Genomic DNA, 5,632 nt, shown 5'->3' on the forward strand with positions numbered 1-5,632 from the left:
AATACAGTTGGTGGGTAGTGGTGTTTCCTATATTTGTAGGGGTGGCTGGGGGGTGGAGGGTAGTCCGTTTAGCGTGCAATCGACTCGGGATACTTATAAGATGGTACCATGATTTTTTCAGATTTTTTGGTCCAAAAATAAATTAGGCCAAAAACCGGCCTTACCGACCCTCCCCCTTTGTTCTTTGAATACAATTTTGTTAAATTGTAATATAATTTCAAATCTAATAATTTAATTTATTTTATAAGCGAAATTTCAATTGTTTAAATTTAGAAATTTTATAATCTGGAAACTTCATAGTTTGGGTATTTTAGAATTCATCTATTTTTATTCGGGAATTCGATAAATTCGGTAATATTAAAAGCTGCCAGGAATGTTAGAATATAAACAATTTAAAAGAATTATTTGCAATATAATTTTAGATGTTCGAGAATTTTATAATTCGACAATTTTATTATACGGGAATTTGATTATTTGTGAATTTTATAATTCAACAATTTTATTATGCGGGAATTTTTCGATTCCTGAATTTAATTATTTGTGAATTTTACAATTCGGGAATTTTATTATTCGTTAATTGGGACGTCTGAAAAATTCCGAAAAATAAAATTCACGACACTGTAAAAATCCTGAATAATGAAATTCACGAAAAATAAATTTCCGAATAATAAAATTCCCTAATTAGAAAATTCCCGCATGATAAAATTGTTGAACAATTAATATTATATTGCAACTAAAAATTTTAAAAAATTAATTGTTCATATTCAAATACTTTACAATTCGGAAATTTTCTGTCGGGAATTTTATTATTTAGGAATTTTCAAATGCCGGAATAATATAAACTGTAAAAATAAATTTTTATATTCAGATATACTATAATTCCGTAGTTTTCTGTTGGGCATTTTATTATGCGGGAATTTTTAAATTCGGTAATATTGTGAACTGTCGTGATTCTCAAGATTTAATATAAATTTTCTGAAAATCGGGAAAACCGAGAAATTTCCGCTAAATAAATATATTTTATTTTGTTTTTTTAGGAATAAATTATTTTCTAAGTGTTAAATAGTTTAATCTAGGGAAGTTTAAAATTGAGTATTATTATCCATAAGCTTTCGGGAAAATGTCTAATTTGTAAAATTTAAACTGTCGGAAATTTTTTGTTTAGCATTTTTTCTTTCTCGGTAATTTTTCAGTATTGGGAATTTCATTATTGGAGATTTTTAGACGTTCCAAAGAATTATAGTTTAGATCTTGGAAGGACTTTTTGAAAAAATGATAATCCGGATTTAAAAGAGAAAATTTTCAAAAAAACTAAAAGTCTGATTCGGAACAGTGGTTTAAAAAATATAATTATTTTGAGTTGAAACAGGGGATTTTATAAAGGAATGATGATTCTGATTTGAAATATGGATTTTTTTACAAATAATGATAATTTTTTATTGTAATGGTAAATTTTCCATAGAAATATTATGTATTCAGAATATTTGCGGAAAAAACTATAATTCATAATTTAAATTTCGACTTCAAAACTGATAATTTTCTATAAGGAAATTAAAAATTACTTTAAAATTATTTCTACTTTGAGTCAGGGGGTTTTAGTCAATAATTATAATTTTGACTTTGGGGCAGAAAATTTTCGAAATGAATTACAAATCTGAATTTTATCAAAGAATCAAAAAATAATTAGACTTTAGATCGGTTACAAGGAATTTTTGAAAGAATCATGGTAATCCTGACTTGGTAATTCAAATATCCAAGACATGTAATAAAAGTTGTAATAAATTTTACTTATCAGACTTATTCCAGTAATCGAATAACTGCTTTCAAGATTTACGAGATGATCTATTCAAATAGAATTGAACTTCGCTTAGATGTAAGTGCGTTCAATTATTCAATTATATTTTGTGCCACCTTCGAATACATCAACTCGAAGATGTTAAAAGCAGTTAACAGATTACGGTAACCAATCTGATAAAAAAATATTTTTATTACAAATTTTATTACATTCCGAGATGTGTATGCAAAAATTCTTTGAGAATAGATTAATTAACCACAAACTAAAATTAACGATGTATTGTCTCTCTAAGGCAGATCTCGCAAATTGCTGGTTATCCTTCACAATCTCTCTGTGGTAAACTCTGGCGATTGGTTGAGACGCGTCTTTCTAATTAAGTATAAATCAACGTCACGCCTTTTAACGGCCGATGTGGACGCATGTCGTGTAGCATGAGCTAAAAAATATCGGTATCGACACCGCTCTCGGTTAAGGCTTGCTTAACCCAATTACTTAAAGTTTACGAAGAAACAGCTTCATGGAATTTTTGGAATTAAATGAACAATTCCTGGACATTACGTAACGATCTAGTTTTTGCAAGATAGCTCTGTAAAGCTGAAGCTGCACATATTTTTCTTACAGAGTAAAACAGTAGGACTAGTAAAAGCTATGTTTAATTTTATTTGAAGCATTTATGCGGTCAGGAGTTTTAATTTAGACTGGCACGGAGGAGAAGGTAAGGGTATCCTATAACTCTTTCTCTGGGATGAAATTCGCGGGTCTGAGGTTATAGCTTCCAATTTTGTTTTCAAATAAATGTGATCTTTCAGCAACTATAGTTACATTAACCTCTAAAGTCTCCGCCTACTCTTGTGCGGTGTCTATACAGGACGCCAACCATGGGTACGGGCTACGGCACTCAGGCATATATTTGTGAAACTTATAGGGAATGCGGGACGGGGCGGAGAGCTTCACTGGTGATCCGAGAGAGGCGTGCGAGAGTCGAGTGAATCACTACGCATGTGTAACAGTTACCTTTGTTTCTCACTCCTTAATGTGAAAAAACAAATAGCGAGTTTTCCTAATTTAAACTTTGCACAATTATGTATTTCTCATTTTATTTCATTTTTTAAAAAGTGGATAATTAACTTTAAAAAAACTAAAGTACTGTTTAAATACGCTTAGGGTTATGAAACTTTTCGTAGCAGTAGTCGGTAGGTCCATCAATTTCATTCAACTTTTAGTCAAGAGGAGAATCACGAGGGCGCGTTTATCAGAGTCTGAGTTATCCCCTTCATTTACCCTGAGTGCCGCACCCATGACGTCTGCTATCCGCCCTATGTCAAAAAATGTAGCTTCGTTTGTCAACGTGGCGGGCCGATTCCGTTTTTTGGCGTCCCTGTTGCCTAAGATTGTTCAGATCTGAACACACTAGCTGAATTATCGAGCAGTTAACAGACTTTAAACTCCCTGGCGGATCCTTTCCAAATAATAACTGGTCCATCTTTGTAGCTTGTAGGCCCCCCCCCCCCCTCTAAAGAAGATCCATACTAGCTCACCATATTGACTCGTATTTTGACTCGCCGTATTGAAGATCAGTAGGCAAACGACAAGCCTCATTCAGGTTCTCAATCAGAGGATCCACAGTTTTTCCTTCTTGATTGGCAACCCTTTGGACGAGCGTCATAATGGATCTCTCTATAGTAAAAATAATAGACGTCGAACTCTTTCGTTTTGAAAAGATATTTTCATCCCTTAAAAGTGTGTTTTCATTTTTTTGTAAAGCTAGTTTGACTTCGTCGTTGAATTTTGCAGAGTCGATGTCCAAACAATTAAACGATGGTGGATATTTTATCACGAGTTTTGCTCTCTCTCTCTCTCTTCTGATGAGACCAGTTTTATTAATGTCCGCCCAGCAGATGGCAACGTCCTTTAGAACTGCCGACGCCAGGACCCTATCTTCCAGGCCAAGTCTATCAAGAGAATTTAGAACGCCTGCTTTAATTATCATATTTGGCGAAACAGCAGATTCAGACGCTATCTGTTGTACATCGTGGATACTCGAGATATTTGCAGGGGGCACCAAATTCAAAGGGGGGACACACAGAGAGACTTTCCATTCGAATAAATGATAAAAACGTTTAAAACTTTAGTATTCTCCAAAACATCAAAACACCGAAAAAAGTAATGAGTTTCAAAAATTAATATAGCGGTTTTCTACTGGCGAATTTTATATTGTTGTTTCAATAAGAGGAAAAAGTGTTGCACTATTTATCATAAAAAGTGTGAATATTTAACATTCAGTATATCAAAGTAAACGAGCGATTTCAAGACGAAATAAACATAATAAAGTTGAAAGACTAAAAACAATCCTTTCAACTTTTCGTAGTAAGAATATGGGATTCTAAAACAGAAAAAACAGAAGATAAACTTTACATCGATTTCCGATGAAAGATTCGCTGCAACAAAAAATAACTTTACAGGATAAACTTTAACTAAATATCGGTTAAACTTTCTTTTGTTTTTCCATCACATCACATGAGTTTTGAAAAACACGACATTGTCTTAATAAAACTTTATGTCTATGAAAAATGTTCTGCAACAAATTTTATTATTACTTTATTCTGTGAATCCACTATACGGAAAATTGTGACTCGTCGTTAGAATTAACGCGCCCGCCAATTTCAAATAAAGATATTAAATTAAAAGTTAAATCGCAATCAGGGTCTATTCTAACGGGCAGTTCTGCCAAAATGGGCAGTTCTAATTGTCAATTGGAAGATAAGGAAAACAGAAAGAGTGAGAGAAAGAGATATAAATCGTATACTGTCAGGTCGGCCAGTTCTAAAAAATCCTTATGGTCGGGCAGTTATGAAAATCCTTAGAAAACACCCTGTCCCAGATATCATATCACATGATGAGATCTTGTACTTTAAAACAATCTTTCTATCTTTTCTCTTTTCTAAGAAATTATGTAAAAATTTAAAATAAGTACATTCAAGCTTGTTTTAAATATAAAGTTTAAATGTCAACTCCTTAAATGATGACATTCTTAGTTTAAAATGCGTAGTAACGCGTTATTCGTGATTAACTTTAATTTGACATTAATTTTTTGTCATCGAACTATACATTCAGTATTATAAAGTTAACAATAATTAATTTTCCAAGACGACTTTGAAACTGTTCAAAAAATGCAAGCGTCGAAATGATTAAATTTTAAATTCTATTTAAATACAGTTTCAGTCTCAAATATTCCATTTTAAACCATAAAAAATTAGTTAGAAAAAAGAGCAATTATTTAATAAGTAACAATATATGCCTGTGCATATAAAAACAGCAATTATAAATCAAATGTTTAAAACAGAACATTTTTAAATAGAGAGCCTGGAGTCGTCAACATTCCAAAAAGGTAAAAACTTTGAATGTTACTATTTTAATTGTTTTTGCTTTAAAAATATTTAATTTTTAAGTGGAATAGTTAAATTTTGATGTATAAATTGCAATTTAACACTCAGTACCCAATTTCAAACAACAAAAATTCAAATAATTTCAAAAGATATTTTTTTCTTAAGAGAGCTTTAAAAAGATTCTAAATTCATGTAAATCTTGAAATGATTTCAAATAATTTAAAAGAAATACATATTGTTAAGTTATTTAGAATTCTTTTAAGAAGTGTGATAGGTTTTATAAGAATAAAAAAGTATTTACGATTCCTAGGAAAATAAAAAAGCACTTTTTATTTTGACAAATTAAGTTTAGAGGAATATTTAAAATGATTTTAAAAGATTTCCAAAATTGTCAAAAAAGTATCTGGAATATTTAAGGCAATTTTTGTAATTTTGCAGGTTGTTGAAAAAA

At 31.1% G+C, this 5,632-nt stretch overlaps 1 protein-coding gene across 1 annotated transcript in view; it reads left to right on the plus strand.

Moving 5' to 3' along the window:
* The window catches only part of LOC117172965, a 63,546-nt gene that overhangs the window by 48,630 nt on the left and 9,284 nt on the right, over nucleotides 1–5,632 (plus strand). The gene's annotated exons all lie outside the window — the stretch shown is intronic.

The sequence above is a fragment of the Belonocnema kinseyi genome, chromosome 5 (genome assembly GCF_010883055.1).
Source record: "Belonocnema kinseyi isolate 2016_QV_RU_SX_M_011 chromosome 5, B_treatae_v1, whole genome shotgun sequence".
NCBI lineage: Eukaryota > Metazoa > Arthropoda > Insecta > Hymenoptera > Cynipidae > Belonocnema > Belonocnema kinseyi.